At 40.9% G+C, this 21,211-nt stretch overlaps 1 long non-coding RNA gene across 2 annotated transcripts in view; it reads right to left on the bottom strand.

Annotated features, from left to right (window-relative positions):
* Positions 1-2,545: 2,545 nt before the first annotated feature.
* LOC112915596 (uncharacterized) overlaps positions 2,546-21,211 on the bottom strand; it is a 120,819-nt gene continuing 102,153 nt past the window's right edge. For both annotated transcript variants that reach the window (XR_011997004.1, XR_003234112.2), the window contains 2 exons: positions 10,246-10,323; positions 2,546-2,686 (listed from right to left, as the gene is read on the bottom strand). This is a non-coding gene — a long non-coding RNA (uncharacterized lncRNA). The remainder of the gene's footprint in view (positions 2,687-10,245; positions 10,324-21,211) is intronic.

The raw sequence follows: 21,211 nt of genomic DNA, 5'->3' as shown, positions 1-21,211 counted from the left end.
GAGGAGGCGGGCGCTTGGCAGATCGGGGACAGGGGTCGTGACCCGGCCCCGGCCCCAGCACAGGGGGAGCACACCTGCCCCCGACCAAGGCCTCACCCCGACAGGTGAGGGCGATGCAAGGCCCGCGCTGGCCTCGGGGTCTCCTGAGTGCACCCCGTTACTCAGAGGCCCTGAAACCTTTGCCCAGTTTCCCTCCTTCTTCCTACAACAGCGCAGCCCAGTGTCCCGGCAGGCCCCCCCCCCCCAGGTGGGTGCGACCCCAGCACGTGGCGAGATCCCCTGCTGCTCCCTGGCTGCCAAGGACCAAGGAGCATCTCGCTCTGCTAAATGCGGTTTCCCTCTGAACAAGTTTCGTGCATACTGAGCCTTTCATTTATTTATTTATTTTTGTGCAACTGCTCCCGAAAGCCGTGAGCACCGGGACTGTGTCTCACCGTTGACAGGGACAACTGGGTGTTCCCTGAAGGGCCACTTGCAAGCACAGGCGAGCGCTGCCTGCTTCTGCCACCGCCCAGTGCCCGCCCAGTACTCTGCAAATTGATGTAGGGAACAGGTTCCTGGTGCTCGCTGGGGAAGCCAGCCGGGCCGCCTCACCTGAAGGAATCAGAGCAGAGGAAAACAGTACAGCAATGTGGAATGAACACGGGCTCTGGGCCCCTTAACCTCTGCTTCCTTTTTCTCCCCAAACTTCAGAGACCCCTAAATAGTATTTCTTTTTTGTGCATCTGATATGTGTCCGAGATGCGTCGCTTCAGCCCTCTCTTGCCACCAGCCTTCCTCTCTCTGTCCCCCCGGAGTCTGGCCTACTGTTCTGCGAGACCCAGGCTCAGTGTAACCTTTCTGATCCTGTCTCTCCTATTACTGGGATTTCGAACACGACTGAGAAAATAAAGCAGCCGTGAAGACACGTGCCTTACACCTGCGTTGTTGCAAGCCCAGCCTAGGACCTTCTGCAGGCACTTGCTCAGTTGACACCCTTAATTCCCGCAACGGAGAAGTCAAGACTGCAGTGCTCTTTTCAAGTCTTCTAACTCGGACTCCACCTCCATCAACAGGGATGTTGCTAGGCCTTCCACACGCACACACTCGGAATGGGAGCCCTGAGGAGGCACTTCTTCCTGCAAGTTACCTGCATCTGCACCCGCCTCAGCCTTCTGTCCAGTCTCGGGCTGGGAAGTATCAAAGGGCAATCTCATCCAGAAGACAGGGCTTCCAAACCAGAAGGCTCTAAGACTTTTCTGGACTAGGACCAATGATCTACAGGGAGAGTTATTCTTCCCTTGACGTTAGTGAAGCCTCTAGTTCAGAGGTACTGGTGCTAACCTGAAGCTCAGAACTTTCATGATTTTTATTAGTTCCAGTTACTGGGATTAACATAAAGGGTTTTGTTTTCTGTACAATGATGAAAAACTAGAATGAGAATCAGTGATCTGATCCTTTTTCCATGTTATCCTCCCTGATGCCTGGTCTCAGAGAAGCAACGATCAGTTCACAAAAGGTAAATATAACTCTAAAAAAAAAAAAGAAAGAAAGAAAGAATTAGAGACTAATGTTTTTCAATTAGATTAAATTGACTTCAGCTTATTTCATCTCAGTTTGATCCCCGAAAAATTTCTGCAAAATCCTACTATAATGTAAGATACTGTGGCTTAGTGATTTTTAATATTTACTTTAGCCTAAGCAAAGGCCATGCAGTATTATCTTTGGAAATCAAAATGCTTTAAAATAATAGGTATGCATTAATTTCTTCATTTAATATAGCTTAAAAGGGAGAATGAAGGAAAATTCCTTTGGTATTACTGCAAACACAAAACAAGATCCAATTCTACATTATAATCAACATATTCAATTCATTTAAGCCAATGGCTTAAAAGTGATAGATTTTTTTTTTAATTATGTAAAACAAATCTTTTATCTTTACCTCCCTCCTCTAATAAGTCCTATCCATGCCAAGCACTTTGGGTACTTAACCTTCTCCAGGGCCGTATTAACCCAGATTGTATAACTCGAAGCAAGTGGTAGTTCTAATACAGTGATGCTGCTCAGTGCTGGTCACCGCATTGTCCTCATTACTATATTATACTTACGGAGACTCGCCGTTGCAGAAGTATCACACTTGTATGTTAGTAATAAGACATCTTACCTAGAACTTGGCATGTGAGACCATTTCTTAGGACCTGAAAATGACTCATTTTCATTTTGTGTAAGAAACTGAAGGTTTCACCGATTAAGTAATTTGGCAACAGTTAATAGCTAAGTACAGATTTTAACCTGGGACGGTTTAACCCCAAATACTAGCTTTTAGTTACTACACTGTATTTCACCTTATAGGGACTTTACTGTTGGTGTGCACATGCAGTACATATATCTTTGACCTTGAGAGGTAACATATGAAGTAGGCATTATCATCTTCATTTCAAAAATTAAAATTCTGAGGCCTAGTAAGGTTAAGTGACTTACCCAAAGTTATTTAGCTGGTGAGAGGCCGGACTGGGCTCCTGATGGCATTTTCACTTGTCTGACTTTTCTGTCAGGTATTCTTGAAGGCACATAGCATGTATTGTTAGATGGACAAAGAAATCTTCTTTGTTGTTAGTTTCAATAAATAGTTTTAATAATATTTAAATTGTTTTTTTCCCAAAATTAGCCATCTTCATAGTTTTGAGGATACACTGCGTACCAAACCCTGTTAGTAATAACGGGTTAAAAATTAAAACTGACCACTGATGTTCTAATGTATCATCTCCATTTGACTTTCTAGATACACCTACATATTTTTTTCCTTTATTTTAACCTCCAATTTTAGAACATTTCCATAGCCTTAAAACCAATTTCTGTAAAAAAAAAAAAAAAGGGCATTGCCCAAAGTATACTTTATAGATGATCATATTATGTGATGTATGGATCATACTGTTTTTAGTAATTGACCTCTCTAAAAGGAGCTGGTTGTTATGGTTACCACAGGGAGAAAGTAAGAGAGAAGGGGGGAGAGAAAAAAGGGGGATGAGAAAAAAGGAGAGGGGTCACTTTGAAACAACGCACTGTAGAGTTTTGTCTGGAGTGGTCATGTTAATAATTCCCTGGCTGACTAACCTCATCATCCTCTCGGGAAACAGACAATTAATATACATAAGCATGGGAAACTGGAAATACTATTTCTTAATTCTTTTGGTATCTAATATGTTCCAGATTCCACAGATGTGGAAACTGCCTTTCCTATTCTTTTGCATGTATCCTCTTAAATCATTTTGATAAGAGTTCTGAACACACATTAACAGTTGTAGTACTAAACTGCAGGATAAAGAAGGGAAAATGCAAGATAAAGAAGGGAAAGTCTTAAACCTTCAGCCAGTTTTCTTTGTTGCAGAGGTATTTGGTTGGTATTCTGTGAAAGGCTGATAGTCATGTGCATATCAAAAAGCATGAGTTTCAGTTATGCAAATATAATGTCCTTATACTATTTGTTATGTTTACTTGGAACACTGAACACCTGCAGATACAATCAGTAAAAGAAAAGAAAATATATTCAAAGGAAGTTAAGTCTCTGACTTACCTATTTATACAAATTTCCAAACGCTTAATCAGGACACAGGCAAACATTCAAACAAGATTTCTCATTCATTCTTGTATCAGGATATATTATGCGATATAATAAAGTGAAAATAATTACCATTCTAAAGCATAATAATCAAGAAAAGGTGAAGACAGAACAATTTTTTTTCCTCTCCACTGGCTTCCATAACTTTCTTTTTGATTGATTTCGGCTCATCTTTGAGAAATATATCTTTTTTAAGATTTTATTTATTTATTCATAGAGACACAGAGAGAAAGAGAGAGGCAGAGACACAGGCAGAGGGAGAAGCAGGCTCCATTCAGGGAGCCTGACGCGGGACTCGATCCTGGGTCTCCAGGGTCAGGCCCTGGACTGAAGGCAGCACTAAACTGCTGAGCCACCCGGGCTGCCCTTTGAGAAATATTTGAAGTAAAGGGCTCCGCAGGCCTAGAAATTTACAGTCTGCCATTCATTAATTTGTCCAAAGAACAGATATTTCTTGAGTAGCTACCGTGTATCAGACAGTACTTTGTAGGACTTGGGGGGGTACTGATGCCAAACAACCCCCTCACTATCTGCTAGGAAAGACTGGGATTTAAAGAAATGGTCAAAGAGACTTGGAAAGTCTGAAGGAAATGGGGGTATGTATAAAGAATTGGAAGGCAAATTCTTCTAGGGGTTAATGAGGGAAAATGGGTTGGTCTGTGGACACTGGGATGCTGGTAAGTAGACAGTAAGAAGTGAGGAATAGTGAGTACAAAAGGAGTAATGGGCTTTGAAGTCAGTGGGGGGGGGCGGGTATGGAGATTGTTTAAAAAAGTGAAAAGAATATGGTAAACGAGTGAGAAGAAAAATGGAGAGTGGAATACTAAAGGAACTGAGGCTGCAGGAAAGGATTTGAACCTATCAAGGGACTTTAGAAAAGTCAATCCAATCATCAGTTGAGTTTTGTCCTTGAGCATTTGCCATATATGAAACTGTGTGAGGGCAAAATTGGAAAGAAACCAAGCAGAAACCTGCTACACCATAGATTCCACTCTCGTAGGCTACAGAGACAAGAATTTCAGTCCAGGATCTACCAAGGAAGATATGGCTGATTAAAAATATCCAGGCTTCCAGTTGACAGTTGAGAACCAGTAAACCTATGCACTAGTAAAAAAAACAAAGTTGGAAATTGACAAGTCTAAAACTCAAGTCATCTCCATATTTTATTGGATCGAGATAACTTTTATTCTAATTTCTCTCTAGAAGAAAAGTAATCTTCTCTGTAGAGAAAGAACTGTCTACAACCTATATAACCAAAAGCCTTAATTATCAAAGAAGATTACCAGGCATACAAGGATTATTGTACAAAGATTTTTAAAAGCTATTATAAATATGTTGATGAAAATGGAAAAGAAAATTAATTTCTCACCAGAGAGTATGAAAAATCGAATGGAAATTCTAAAACTGAAAAATACAATCGCTGAAATAAAGAAACCAAAGATTGGGTTTTGAAGTTTAGACGGAACACAGTAACATAGAAGATGGATCAGCTAAAAAAGACTGAAACTGAAGCAGACACAGAATAATGAACAGAAAATACATATCAGGCCACAGATCCAAGAAGATTTATAAACCCCAAGCAAGATAAGGTCAAGAAAACCGCATCTAGTCACAGTGGAGCAAAACTACTGAGAATCAAAGACAAAGAAAATAATTTTAAAAGCAGCTAGATGAAAAAGACATATGGCCTTCAAAGGGGCAATAGTAGGACAACATTATTTACAATAGCCATGACACAGAAACAACCTAAGTGACCACTGACAAATGAATGAAGAAATTATGGTGCATGTATATGTGGAATGGGATACAATTCGGCTGTAAAAAAGAAGGAAATCCTGCCATTTGCAACAACATGGAAGGACCTTGATCGTATTATGCTCAGTGAAATAAGAGAAAGACAAATATTGTATGACTGTAATATGTGAAATCTAAAAACAAAAGAGATCAGATTTTTGGTTTCTGGAAGAAGCGGGGGGATTGGATGAAGGTGGTCAAAAGGTACCAAATTCTAATTATAAGATAAATAAGTACCAGGGATATAACGTATAACATGATAACCACAGTTAACACTGCTGTATGATATATTTGAAAATTTCTAGGAGAGTAAATCCTAAAAGTTCTTATCACAAGGAAAAAATAAAAACCTTTTTTTATTTGTATGAGGTGATGGATTCACTTATTATGGTAATAATTTCACAGTGTAAGCCAAGTCATTATGCTGTACACCTTAAATTCATACAGTGCTGTATGTCAATTACATCTCGCTAAAACTGAAAGAAAAAGCAATCCTATAATCGGTAAAAAGATTCACCAAAAGATTATTTTTTTAAATCTCTTAAAAACATTTCTTTCAAAAAATAATTTTGGAATGAAAAAATAGTCTTCTCAAATAAATATAAACTGAAAGACTTCATTGCCAACAGGCCCACATAGAAAGAAATACCCAAAAATGTCTTTAAGCAACAGGAAAATAATGCTGCATGGAGGCCCGGTATTGCATGAAAGACTGAAGAGCTCCAGAACGTGTAAGAAGATTGATATAAATGACTATAGATGTTTAAACCACTGACAGTAATGTCTTGTGACATTAAAATTATATAAATTGAAAATACATAGCAATAATAGTAAAAAGGTAAAAGGTGGGTAAATGGATTTAAAAGGTGGGTAAAATGGAGCTCCTTTTACTCTCTGAGAGGTGCTAAAATTACTAACCTCTGACAGACTCTACTAAGTCAAAGTGCCTTTCATAGTATCTACAGTACACTAAAGTAATAACAAAAAATATACAATCAGTAAATGAAGAAAAAGGAAAACATAATGACAAAATATAATTAACCCAAAAGAAAGCAAGAAAGCACAAAAACTGGTAATCCCCAAGGACAGTAAGGTGATAGATTTAAATCGAATGTATTATAATTCCATTATATGTAAAGGGTCTAAATATTTCCAATTAACCACCTAAGATTCTCAGACTTTATAAGAATAAAATATTAATATAACAATCCAGAAATAAAAGGATGGAAAGAATATACCATGAAAACACTAAAAAAAAAAAAAAAAAAAAAGTTGAAGTAGGTATAAATAACAAGTACAGATTTAAGATAGGAATATTATTAGAAATACGAAGGACAGAATTTATTCTTTAGAAAGGTCAATTCAGCATGAAGATATTATATTTCTAGATTTCTACATAACTAAAAGCCTACTCACAAACTTAAAAAAAAAAGCTAGAAATAAAAGAATAAATATACAATAATGGATGGAAATTTTATTCACATGTGATTCTCCACATACTTAAAATATTTCATATTTAAAAATAAATTATAGAAGTGTGATCTGTCTTCCTTCATTATTTTATTAAAAGACTAAAAAGGGCTTAATTTCCATCTGAATGTTATTAGATAAGTTATAAAAAATTTTTGTGATAAGAGTTGCCAAGGATTAAAATGGATTATTGAGATATGATGAAAAAAGCCATTAATTGAAGGTGAAGTCTGAGGACAAGAAAACCTAAATCTGTAACAGCGTTTTAGAAACAGAGGTGGGAATGAATTCGATCAGAAGTCTCCAAACTTGGTTGCGCTGCAAAAACAACTGGGTAAGTTTTAAAAAATACAGACAGATATGCGGGTCCCAGTCTTTCAGATTCTGATGAGTAGGTCTGGAGTCAATGTTTTTGAAAAGCTCCCTAGGGGATTCCGATGGACAGTCAGGCCTGAGAGCCAGAGCCTGGAGGCCAGCCTCAGACACGGGGCGTGTGCCCGCAATGCTTCAGAAGACGTCATGCACGCAGCATGATTGTGCCTCCTGGAGTTGTGCGGGGTGGCAGTCCCCCTGTCAGACTCACGTGCTTTCTCTGTCATATTATTTATATATTCCTGATCCGGACACTGATCTAATGACTCACTTGAGACCGTGAGATATGAAACGTGGCTTCTGATACACACATTTTTAGTTCCATCTTGTCACACCCTTCTTTTAAAAAAGTCAACTCCTTGCTTGGGCTTAAATGCATTGCTTAAATCGTGCATGTATATGTGAAAAAAGAAAAACTTACAAATGTGTTCTAAAATAGATTTAATGTAATCCTAAATTCACTAATGTAATCACATTTAACGATATACTTATACTTCTAAATCTGAATCCGAATATGTGAAACAAATCAAGAAGAAGTATTTAAGAATGGAAAACATCAAAGAAATTTCTTGACAAAAACAAATGCCAACAGTAAGGCTGTTATTAGTATTTGAGTTTTTTTTTTTTTTTTTAACATATCAAAACAGGAAGCAAGGAGGTCAGAGATGTAACTCTAGTTCCATGTGTCCTTTTGTGCCTTTCTCTCCTCGCCTAATGGACTCCGCATCCTAGTCCCGGCCCTGGCACTGGCAGCCCCTCTCTCCACTCCCTCGCGCCTTCACTATGTGCCCGGCCGTGGCTTAGGACTCACAAGAGGCTGTGGACAGGAGGAAGAAACGTCTAGATGGCTTTTTGACGGTAGAGCATGATGCCACACTGTAGCAATATCAATGCAGGTTATGTTGCTTTCCACACAGCACCGACCGCCTCTTCCACTATGAAAACACTTGAAATGTGTTCTGTATGTATGTATTTAAACGCACCTTTTATTATTCTTAAACCACAATTAATTTTAACATTGGTTAATCACATTCTGTGTTAGGAGTTGCCTTTGTACACACAGAAGCACAGGCGACTCCCAGCTAGGATGGATTAGCTCCTTTCAGACCAATTTTTCCTGTTGAAAACAACTAGAAAATATGGGGGAAAAATGGAAATGAGCTCTTTGACGGCACCAGAGAACCAGCTGGGTCGTGCAGACTTGAGAGTCCAAGACCCTGGAGGGAAGGAAGGCGTAGAAGAGGGAGCCAACATTCGGTGTTTCTCCGCCCTCAAAGGACCGAGAGCTCGCAGGACATCCCCGGGAGGCCGGGAGGCTGCGCGGGAGGCTGTGCAGAGCCGTGAGGGCTTCGTGGAGGGGGGGACCAGAGCTCGGCGTCCAGAGGAGGAAAGGCCCTCAGTCGGGCCCTGGGGTGCCGGAGCCACGGGTGAAGCCGCAGGGAGGAGAGCAGTCCCTACAGGGACTGGCATGCAGTTGCCCATTTCCTGCAGGCTGCAGGGTGACCTGCCCTAACCTGACCACCTGCTTGAGTCTAACACCTGCCTGAGCAAACACTCTCTGTGGGAACCTAAAATCATTCAGAGTCTGAAATCCTCTCCACGACTTTCCTAGACGGGGTCCACCATGTAATAATAATGATAATAGAACACACACCAGGCGTCCCGGGTGACCAGATCAAACAGCCCAGATCAATAGGAGAAAAAGTGATAGAATCCCATCCGCAGGACATCCAGATATCAGAGCTACAGGACAGACTTTAAAACACTCGCCATTAGGATGTACAAAAAAATACATGACAAGAGATTTAGATTTAAATTCCAGCAGAGAACTAGAATCTTAAAAAAAGAATTAAGTAAAATATAAAATGGAAAACTGTGTATGTTCACACATATCCTTGTCCTTCTATTACTCAATCCAGCTCTGTCCCCTACCGACTGGAACGAACCTAAATTCTGAGTTCAGCTGCAACACTCATGTATATTCTTTTATTTTTGTCTAAATACACTTTTTCTCTAAGGATGGAGAATGTCTAATTATTAAAATAGAATGCTAGAAACAGTTCAATAAGACCATTTCCATATACACCATCCATATCCAAATGTGTGTCATGTTGGTAAACTGACAATCAGACATATATAAGACTATTCACTAACCAGGATTATTTAAAATTCCATTGTTAATGAAAAATGTCTATCTGAGCTGAGCTCTCTTCACAAGAGTATAGTCTAACTTGTCTGCCAATCACAGACAAAGCTTTTGAGTTTAAAAATATCATTTAATTCTTATGGTTTTACATTTCCTAGGCAGAGTCCAGAGTAATTCAATATGGTCTCTGAGTTAAAAAAAAACTCAAATTCTTTCTTAATCTGCTAAAATCATTACTCAGTGAAGTCAGATGACAAAGAGGAGCAGAATCAATAATGTTCTTAATAGATGTTTCCTAGTTACAAACGTATTTTTAAGTATTTTGTGAATTTACTTTTAGGGTGTCATGTATCTATACATAAAAATAAACACATGCGTGCATATAAATACTTACTTTTTTAAATTGGTTAATATATTAATGAAATGAGTCCTTATTTTCTATAAAGTCTAAGGGGCCAGAGGTGGGGGGTAGCAATTAGAGGAAAAGAAATAATATTTATTAAGATCTAAACCCTGTAAAGTATTATTACTATTATTCCTTCCATTATGCAATGATGCACAGAGACATCGAGTAACATGATCACAGGCACAGGGCTAGTAAACAGCAGCACAGTTGTATTTTATTTCAAAGCCTGTGTTCTCTCCAGCACACTGTGCATTCTATGTAGAGAAACGGATGGATGGATGGATGGATGGATGGATGGCAGATGTGTGAAAATTGGTGAACATATAATCCTTTTAGGGAGTTTAACAGAATTTTTATGTGAAGGCTATCACATTCCATATTTGAGTGTAGTCAGTTCATCAAAGCTGGATCTCCTATTTCAATGGCGTATAGAATTCCACACATAATTTTTGCACTTACTGTTTACAGTCTTCTCTAGGTAAGTTTAGCGCCCTGTGTTCCAGTTCTACAGCCTTGAGTGCACCGGGTGTACATCAACTAAAATAAAATAATAGAAAAGGAATAAGGTTAAGTCTTTATGTAAAGTGTTATGAACAGTTCAAAAAATGTGTGATGTCTATCATTTATTTTCCCATGTATGTTGTGCTTGAGGTAATTCATAATCGGAGAAGAGACCGAAGTCTCCTCATTAACTGTTTCCTCTCTGAGTCAGAGTTGAGGACATTATGTTGTATTACACGGTTATGATGCAGAATATACTTTCCCTTCGCATTAAACGGCTTTATTATTCTATTATAAATGCTCATGAATATTAATGTTAGATCCTTTGACACTTAATGGTTAAAATAAACAAATAAATAAAGCTCAGAACCACTCTGTGTTTTCAGGAGGCCCAGCCAGAAATGTTCACACTGAAGTAAGTTGCTCATTTATTTCTCCCTCTTGTTCTCAGCTGCAAACACTTTGATGAGTATCTGGGGTGGGAGATTAGCGCAGGGCCATCCCTACAGACTTTGACCCCATTATTTCCCATATCTCCCTATGCACTTTCTATTTTACCTCCACAATTTCAGTGACATGTTTTTTCTTTCTTTTTGTGTTTCATGTATACCTCTGTATCTATGACATACCAAAGAACAGGGGGGGGGTATATGTATGTGAGTGGTTCACAAGGACCTACATAGAATTCTCGATTACAAACAATAGAGACTACTCTGATTTGTTGAAACAGAAGGGATTTTTCGTAGTTCACAAATCTCCAGGAGGGCTGGAGAGGCAGGCTTGGATATTACATAGCCAGGAACAATGAAGGTAGGGAAAATGCCCAGTTCATGCCATAGACTGTTCTAATAAACCAGTGCAACTGCAGCCCAACACTTAGCACCGAGCATGCTTACATAGGACACCACAACTCCTACCACAGCAATTCCAGAAGAAGCACTTTCTAACTCAACTGTGTATATCAGAACTATTTTCTTTTACGGGTTGCTGGGGTGGCTCAGTCAGTTGAGCATCCGACTCTTGATTTTGGCTCAGTCATGATCTCAAGGTCATGGGACAGGGCTCTGTGTTGGGCTCCTCACTCTGCAGGGAGTTTACTGGAGATTCTCTCTCCCTCTCTCCCTACCCTCTCCCCTAAAATAAATAAATAAATCTTAAAAAGGATAACCATCTTTCCAAGGCTATAGCCCCAAGTTTCTCACTTTAATATTCAAGTCTCCCCTAAAGCCAACTGATTGGTGGCACCTAGGTCACATGGCTGTGTTCTAATCAGAGGGGTTTTGGAAGTACAATTTTAGCTTTCCAGACTATTTAGTGGAAGACGACAAGCTGGAAGAGGGCTGAAATGGATATTGAATGAGTCCATGTTCAAAATACGTTCCGATATCCAATTACTATTTGTTGAATTTCCTTCACAGTAATTAGGATTTATTTTCTCATTTGAAGATGTATTCTTATGCATGAGAATAAAAATAGAAAATGTATACTTTCTTGAAAGCCAATTCTGATTTCTCGTTAGCGGCTGGCTTTCCCATGTTCAGTGGGAAAATGTCATGATTGATTGGTAATGTCTTCCATATACATAGAAGGATCATTTTCAGTCTAAATATATAAGGATAATAAAGCTTTACGAGTGGAAGAATGGGCACTACTGCATCATATTTACCAACATGAGAGATGAACACTTTCGGTTTGCTTCCTACATGTACTTGTGGTTTGGTGTCAGGGAACATTTAAGGTCAATGCATTACCACCAGAAGGTTGTTTTGGGATGCTAAAATTGTTCTTAATTCCACTTCCATAATACTTAGCATGAATGAAGACAAGGGTTGCTGGCAGAGTCAGTTTTTTTTTTTTCAAAATGGCCACCTTATGCCTAAGATATGGAGAAACCAAGCTACTCCCCCAAAGTGACAAGGTTTTCTATTTGCTGTCCTCTTCTCAGTGTGGCCATGTCAGCTGCCCTTCAGACTGAATAAACACTGCGCACCCTCTAGAGATTCAATACAGTACCAAGTTCACAAGAAGTAGGTTTTGCAAAGTTTTTTTTTCAGAAAACATTCCAAATAGTGCTCATGTGAGTATCTTTTGTATTTATGGGTAAGTTGACACAAAATCTATTACCTTTGGATATTTGTTTTGTAGGCAATAGGCGAAGAGAAAGGTTGATAGGTATGTATGTGTGGGTGGGTAGGGGGAGATGTGGTGTATTTGGGGAACATGGTAAGAGTATTCTAGGAAAAAATGCAATTAATATACTATGACCTGTGTGTCTCTTTTAAAAAACATACAAACATTAAAAAAAAAAACAAAAAAAAAAACATACAAACATTCATTTCCTAAAACAATGTTCACCTGCTGTCCCTTGGATGACTTCAGCTTAATTTCACACTTAATAACCTTAAAGATTAGAGTGCTTAATTACAGCAGTTACTGTTGGTTGCTTTGGAAATGAAAAATGGATATCTAATATAAAGTCATTAATATTATACTTGATGGATTGGTGTTATTATTCACAATAATCCAGAATCTTGGGCCCTCATCTAATTTTTAACATGATAAAATGAAATACTTATTGCTTTAAGGAAACAATTTGGTGCTCCATAAAGACATTAATGCATTCAACAAATATTGAATAAGTGCCTACTATATGCCAAGGGTGGGCATAATCAATAAGACAATTTCCCTCAAGAAGGTCACAGTCTGATGAGCAACACAGACATAGACACTGTACTAACAGGGCATCATAATCAATGTGCATACGATACTGTGCGGGCCCAGCCTGCGGATTAGAAAGCTGTATGGAGGGGAAGACAGCTGGGCTTGAACCTAGTAGTATTCCAGGCAAAGACAAGGTCTTTCAAGGTAAAGAAATGAAGGCAAACTGGCATGAAAGAGGACGGTGTATTTGGGGAAAAACATAGAATTCTGTGTGGCTAGAACATTGGGTACATGTTGGAGAGACACAGGGATGAGGTTGCAGAGCAGACTGTCCTGCTTGTGAAGGACATTAAATGTCATGCAAAAGAGTTTAGACTCTCCTTTTGCAGAGGGAACCCGAAGAAGGGTTTTCAAGCAGTGTATTGACATAATCAGATTTGTATTTCCTAAATGGAACTCTGGCAGCCACGTGGAGAAGGAATTGGCAGGAAGAGCCCGGAGTCAGAGAAACTAGCTAAGACTATTTCAGAAGACCAGATGAGAGATGATTATCTTGAACCTGTTCCCCAAAGATAGTTTGACACCCACTGACCCATAAAGACAGGATTTCTTGATACTTCTGGCTTCTTCCCAACCTGTACCCTCACATATCAAGTTCCCTTTGGGTTTTTGACCTTTGATTCCAGATTCTGCCCCTTTACTTCCACTCTTCATGTCTTCTTAGCTTAGTTCTCCCATCAAATTCTTGTCTCACAGTGAATGAACTCAGCAAATACCTAATAAATACAGGTATTATTGGTGTCTGACCTGGGGAGTCTGGACCTTACCTGAACTCAGCTCCTTACCTGATCATCCCATTCATCCTGCTAATCCTCTTTTTATTAATTAATTAATTTATTCATGAGAGAGAGAGAGACAGACACACACACACACACACACACACACACACACAGGCAGAGGGAGAAGCAGGCTCCATGCAGGGAGCCCGACGTGGGACTCGATACCGGATCTCCAGGATCAGGCCCTGGGCCAAAGGTGGCGCTAAACCGCTGAGCCACTCGGGCTGCCCAAATCCTCTTTGTTAAATGGGAAAGGACCTGGATGTCAAATAGCTACTAAATTAGTCCAACCCATTCCTGTCCCTTTAAACTCAGCTACCTCACCCACATGCTATGCCACAGGCTGGACAAACTCCCATAGGAAGTCATAGCTGAGCTATCGACTACTACGTGTATTGGCTCTTACTGCCCTGGATTGAGTTTACAATGCTGATGAAGGACCTCTTTACAGAATAACTTACCCAAAAGAATCTAGATCATTTCTTATGATCAGCCCTAGAAAAATCTCCTAGATCTTATGTCAAATCCAGTGAAAGCTTCAGGGATGTCATCAGGACAAGGGAGCTGCAAATGCCCAAGATTAAGGTGGACTCCTTGAAAAAAAAAAAAAAAGTGCCACTCAAAGAATCAAGCCCCACTCAGGCAAAGAGTGGAAATCTTATGCCAAAAACCAATGTGACCGTCACTTCTGAGTCAAGAGGTATCCAACGTTGAAATAGATGACTCAGATGTGGATCTCATCTTCTGATCCAGAGCTTTAGACAGGCCCCAAAACATCAGAAGTTCATTTGATTGATCCATGGGCCACCACCACCTACTCTAAGCTGAAAGTCACTGCACCGATGTATTGGCACAGAGCCATTCTTGCCCTCCATGCCCCTGATCTCTCCTTTTCCCTCGAGCCTAAGCTATTTTAAGAAAAAGTATGATTATGGGTGTGGCCAGATCACTTGGTCTCCAATGGTTACATACATCCATTTGAGTATGCTGGGGAGTTTTAGAGAGGAGAAGGACTCAAACTTTTATGGTTCCGCTGGATTCAGGAAACAATTTGCTGCCTACCAATGCCATGAGGGGCGGGGCAATCAGGATTCTATTAATAAGGATTCGGTAGGGCCTACTGCAGGGAAGGGAAGCTAATGTGACTTTATGGGTGGTGCCCTTTGGACCAATTCAATGTACTGCTGTTGCTGCTTTCACATCTGAGAGACTATCCCAAGAACTGATGTCATATGCTTACACTTCCCAGTTTCTTAAGTGCCAGAAGGAATTTTCCTGATGGGGGAGAGCTGCATGTAAAGTAGTACAAATGAAACATATCAATTACTATTCAACCATTTCTTGAGCCCATCCCAAGCAGAGCTGACAACCTTAATGGCCCTTTTAAGCCATTAAGTACAAGGCTCTGTGACTGATCATTTTGCTACCAGAAGCCTCTACCTAGAAACACCGCTGTGGTTCTAGACTCATCATTTCCCTGACAAGGCTACTGGCTGGATCCCATTTGAATTAGCTTGTGACCAGGCTCTTGTTGACACTGAACACCTGACCCTTGGAGGCCTTATAACTCTCCAGACTAATAATCCCATTTTTGGGGTGGGCTGACTCAGACTCAACAACAAAGTATGAAGGGCACATGAAGCCTTACTTGTTAAATGGAAATGGTATATTCAAGAATGCAGTCTGCCTGGCCCGGAAGGATTTGGACTTCATATGAAGAAATGGCAATTGTCCTTGTGGGGGAAACTCTATTTCTCCTTATACTGTTTAAAGCAAAACCACTAGGCCAATGAAATCTTCAATGCATAGAGGTTCCCCTAAATGACGGGGCCTGGGTCACTGATGGCTCAGCTAAGCTAAAACCAAATGGTGTTTCCTGTGCTGCTATGATATTTCGATCTCAGTGCTATCCATGCAGAACCAAAAGTGGGCATGGTCACATCCTCAATGGGCAGGACTCAAAGCTTTTCTTATAGTTTTGACCACTATTCCCTTTGATGAACCTTGTTTTATTTTTGTTCACTCTTGGGCTATTGCCAATGACCCAGCTATTGGCAACCATCTGGGTCACTCACATAGAAACTCACAGTAGGGGCTTCTTCTTTTATGAGACTAACTAGAATCAAGCTGCTGGTAGAGCCCGCACCACTCAGACTGCTACCACTTGTGTAGATCCGTGATCTTACTACATATGGCAATACATCTACCATCATAGACTGAACAAAAAGTACATTTTTTCTGAAGCCAAGGCTGCTATTACATGCCAGAGTTGTGACTAGTGCCAAAGGTTGATCTGTTTCTCAGAGTGAAGGAGGCCACACCATATGCAAATTGACTCCATCTGCTCCTTGCAGACTGACTACATTGTACCTTATATTCCTTCTTGGGGCTCTTGGTGACTCCTCTCCACCACTGACACTTTTACAGATTCCTGTGTTACTGTTCCAGTCCCATCAGCCAACTTTGGTAGCACCACTGCGGCCCTTGAAATGAATCTGTGTCATGCTTTCAGTTTTTCAGGGTCTGAAAATACTTGACTTTTATTGCAAAAAAACTCAACAATAGGCCAGTGGTCAAGGTACTTGATGGGTCTTTTGCTCTGTCATCCATAGATACCCTGTATCATGGGGTCTTGGAATAACCTTCTGAAAAAACAACCCCAAGAGGGACGACTGGATGGCTCAGTGGTTGAGTGTCTGCCTTCAGCTCAGGTTGTGACCCCAAGGTCCTGGGATTGAGTCCCACACTGGTCTCCGTGCAGGGAACCTGCTTCTCCCTCTGCCTGTGTCTCTGCCCCACCCCCTGTGTCTCCATGAATAAATAAATAAAACCTTTAAACAACAACAACAATAAGAGACTTTTGACGGCCGGTCTCATCTCCTGGTCCATACACTTTAGCAAGGGAGTTTATTCACTACAGGTGGCTGTCCTCAGAAAGGAATCATGTTCTCTCAGACATTTCCTGGGTAAAAATCAGGAAGAAAGGGGCAGAGTACTATGTAGATCTATTTTGAAAACTTGTGATTCCAACCTGACCATTCCTAGACATTGACCACTTCTTTCTTTCCCTTAATGGCAACCTCAGGCCAACATGGTTGATACACCCTCCTGGTGGTAGAGAGACAAAAGGGACCCAGTGGATAATTTAATTCCGGTGCCATCATCTGATTCTCTTGTGGATTTGATATAGTTCTACATCATAAGGATAATGGCCATTTCGTTGAGTACACTGCTTGCCCAGGGGCCATGCAAACCAAAGTGATGGACATAAAGCATCTATGTAGTTTTACAACTCTTCCCCTTCTTGCATTGAGACCCTTTAGATGAAAGTTCTAAGGGTGAGGAAGGAATGACTGGAAGTAGAGTAGATTTCTGGAATTATTTCTATTGCAATGAGGCATACTGATTTTTTGGCAATGGAAGGGGAGCCAGAACCCTCACCTCAGAAAAAGGAACGCATTAGACCTGGGCAGGTATAGAAGGAGGAACATTAGTGATCTTTGTCTTTCAGAACCACCCTGGAGTCTTCCTTAGGAAGAGAAATGCCCTAGAGCAGCCCACCCTGAGTGCTACAAGCATTTTCAATTTACCTAGCTGCTGGGTCCACCATTCCCCACTAGATGATCCTGACGGTGATTTAGTTACCAATGCTTTCACTTCACTGAGAAATCTCAGAAACAGCAAGGGAAGGCCCCGGCTTCTGCACTTTCCATCCCAAATATCTGCCAGTACCTTCAGATCCCTTTACCACTCCTACCACCATGGCCAGTACTCAATAATTTGATGGGTTGGACAAATGCCACGTACATGGTACCATGGACAAATAGGCCAGGTTTGACTCCCTCAGGCAGTTCCTCTAAAAACAAAGATTGTACTCAACTACTTTAAGTATACTTGGAACCCTAAACTGGCTAGGAGGCCACACTGGAGACACTGTCAAAGCTGTGCCTCTGACTGAAGTAGGTCCCACTTGGTGGGCCGCAGAGATCATAAACAACAGTTCCTTCCCCAGGACTGTACCTCTTTGTGGAAGCCAGGTAAGACGTTCCCTCCTTCCCTAAAACATGTTTTGCTCCTGAGAGATGATCAAAAGAGACCTGAAAGTGTTTAAAGAAACACCACCTCTAGATCCTGTAGCCCTCAGACAACTGTGATGGTCTCTCCAAAATAAGGCTACTTTTAGTTTCTCTGGGAAAATTCTCAGAGGGAGAACGGACTTGCTGTTTATGGGTCCCCTTGGGAGAGTTTTCCCTACAACAGAGATCTTTCATTTACAAAAGACAACACAAAAAGTTCTCCTGACTTTAGCCAAACTGATCAGTGATAACATTTTAGTGCTGGAAGGCATCTGGGTCAGTCTGAATTCATAGGCCAGCGTTGGTGCGGGTAATAGAATGGTCCCAGACTTCCTTCCTCCTTGCAGGCCAGGATGGAGTCCATCCAATCACTAATACATTCTGCTGTACCTGGACTAGTGCCTCAGGCCAGAAAAATTTAATGAGAAATGACCCGACTTTCTACAGCAGACAGGAGTGGTTTATAGCATTTGCAAATCCAGGTGGGTCTGAGACCCTGGGGGCACAACTGAAGTTAGCACCGCAGGATGTCCTCATTCTGTTGAAGTCCTGATGATAGAGGCCTTAAGGAAATCACTTTCTACAACTATTTGACAAGTTTGGTCCCAGCCTGTGTCACTCAGATTACTCAGAGTAGTTGGTGGAGTGGCACACTCATGGGAAAATTCACCAGAAGCCAAGGCAGTACAGAAATGAAGGGTAGGTATTAGTAGGGGACAGTATTATTTGTGGGTCCCCTTTGTTTCAGAATCCCATGTGAGCAGAGGACTATCTCTGCCCCAGATGAACTCTTCAAGGATATCCGTACAGCAGACGGCCTTCAAAGAAAGAAGCAGCGTCTCTCTCTAGAGAAAAGAGCAGGAGCTTTACTGCCTATTATAAAAGATTTGACCTCCGTAGGCCTCAGAGTCCTCCTGTATCACACTGGCCCACTGCGAGCGAGGGCAGATGCCACCTGGTGTCCTTTGTAGCCCTCCGCCTGTGGGAACTGGGGTTTAGGAAACCTGTGCCGATAGTCTGGCCACTGCTATTGTCATGAGTGATGAAGCTCTTTGATCCTAACCCTTGAGTTTCAAGGGTTACCAACCGGAAAATAACAAATAGGGTAAAATTTCAGACCCTTCACCATTCCAAACAGCTGCAGGATGGCAATTTGGTAGGTTCCTTACCAAACACTACGACTCGTGTTAATTCTGTCGCTGACCTCACGATCCTTCCAAAAGTGGAACTCCGCATCTTGTAGTAGAAGAACCAAGACACGAGACAGTTCTTTTCAACTAAAATATATTAAGTCCCAGGAACGAATGACACCAGGTCACAGATTAATGTAAGGAAATGAGAACTGCAGTAAGGTCTAGAAGCATAGCCAGGCCATTAAACTAGTCTATAGAACACAACACATTCTAGCCGTTGCAATCATCCCTTTCCCTCTTCATGCACTTTTTCTATGTTCACATAATGAAGCTGAAAAAGTGCCAGATGAAATATCCGGACACCTGAGCCCAGGGACTGATTTTACCAATTACTAGCTGTGGGACCTCGGACAGGTTATCTCCCAACTACTCTATAGATCCCTCATCTTTAAAATTGAATTAGGGTGGGCAAAATGAGTGGATTTTGCTACATAATTTTACATATTTTCTCCCTAGTTCTTATTTCCAAAGAATAGTAGAAAGAATTCATAGCCAAGATGGGTAATCATGAGGTGTTTTCTTTTTCCTGTTTGTTTTAGCAAAAGGTGCTGACACTGGAATAAAGATTTTCATAACCATCTCCTTGTCCCTGCCCTTGTGAGCAAGATCTGTTTTAACCCTCCTTGAATTAGTGCTTACATTCCAAGGAGGCACCTCCTATGAAATGAAATGTAAGAGAGGAGCATTCCTTGCACAGAAGGTCTTTTCATTTGCTGCCTTCACCACACACAGCCACCTTTCCTTTGGCCGGCATACTACATAAACAGGAATGTTAGTTGATTTCCTATTCAATACGTGACATGGTTTTGCCAAGGTCATGCTGTCCCCGCCAGGGCCGCTACAGGGGGAACACCCATTGGCATAGACTATCAGAGGGTTTTTCCTGGGCACAGTGCAGCAGCTATAGATAATGAGATGGTCATTTGTTCATTCACTCATCTATTCAATTAAAGCTTTTAGGACCTGCCATAGCCAGTCACTGGGGATACACGTATTATTAAGAGGATCTTGAACCTGTCCACAAGGACCCCACAATCACTTGGGGGAGGCATATCTGTCAACAGATAATTATAATACATCCAATTCTAGGTGAAATTATAGAAGTGAATAATGACCGGCTCCTCTGGGAGTCTTAGAAGGCTTCCCAAAGGGAATGCTTTAGCTGAGACTTGGCAGCAAAGAATAAGAGGGATATTCAGTCAAAAGAAAGATCATATAAAAGAAAGAAAAATGAATCAAGAGATGGTCAGATATTTCAATATGGCTGGAATATAGCTTTAGGGGTGCAAGTGACAAGAGGTGAAGATGAAGAGGCAGGTAGGAGCATGCAGACCAGAAGGGAAGGGGGTTTAAAGATGTGAAAGGATCCTGTTCATATGCTGAGTGGAAGGAGCCGATGGAATGGCTAAAGAGAGAGGAAGGGAAATTACTGCTCAAGTATGATCCCAAGGAAATTAGGAGATGGTTTCTAGCAGGAGGTGAGTGGAAAAGCTAGTCTGAGATTAAAAATGGGTCTTTCCCCGTTAGAAAGACAAGCAAAGAGAAAATAGATAAAGAAGACAGTAAGTTTGAAAGAGAAGTGAGGAAAGCCAAGAACGAAGCATCCTGGCTCTAGAGTTGGGGAGGAGAGAAGGTCCCCACAACCCAAGGGCTCAGCAATTCACGTGCTTGTTCATTCAGTCCTTCCTTCCATCCTTCATTCAGAAAGATTTATTGAATATAGAAATACAGTGATGAACTAGATGCTGATTCTCCTTTCAAAGAATTTATGATCTAGTTCAGAGAAAAGAACACAAGCCTGGGTAGGCAGTAACTTAGTGTACGTCTATAGAGTGAATAACAAAATAATACATCCCACAAGAAAGGCAGAAATGAAATATAATTAGAATAGAAAGAGAAAGAGATATTTTTAGGTTTGTATGAGCCCCAAGGAATGGGTGCACCTGAAGATACACAGACTGTTAGAGGGTGGGGAAGGTCACTTATGCAAAAAGAACACCTGAGCAAAATTCTGGAGGTAGGAAAAGGTAGGCACGAATACAGGGAACAGCAAATGTGTCCTGAGGAATGCAGCAAAATAAAATTTAAAAACAGTAACACAAGCCTTTCTTTCCTCACATTTCCTTTGGCACTCTACATCAAAATCAGTGGTATT

This window comes from Vulpes vulpes, chromosome 14, assembly GCF_048418805.1.
Source record: "Vulpes vulpes isolate BD-2025 chromosome 14, VulVul3, whole genome shotgun sequence".
Taxonomy (NCBI): domain Eukaryota; kingdom Metazoa; phylum Chordata; class Mammalia; order Carnivora; family Canidae; genus Vulpes; species Vulpes vulpes.
Note: the sequence above shows the minus strand (reverse complement) of the source record. Positions and strands in the feature narration are given on the sequence as shown.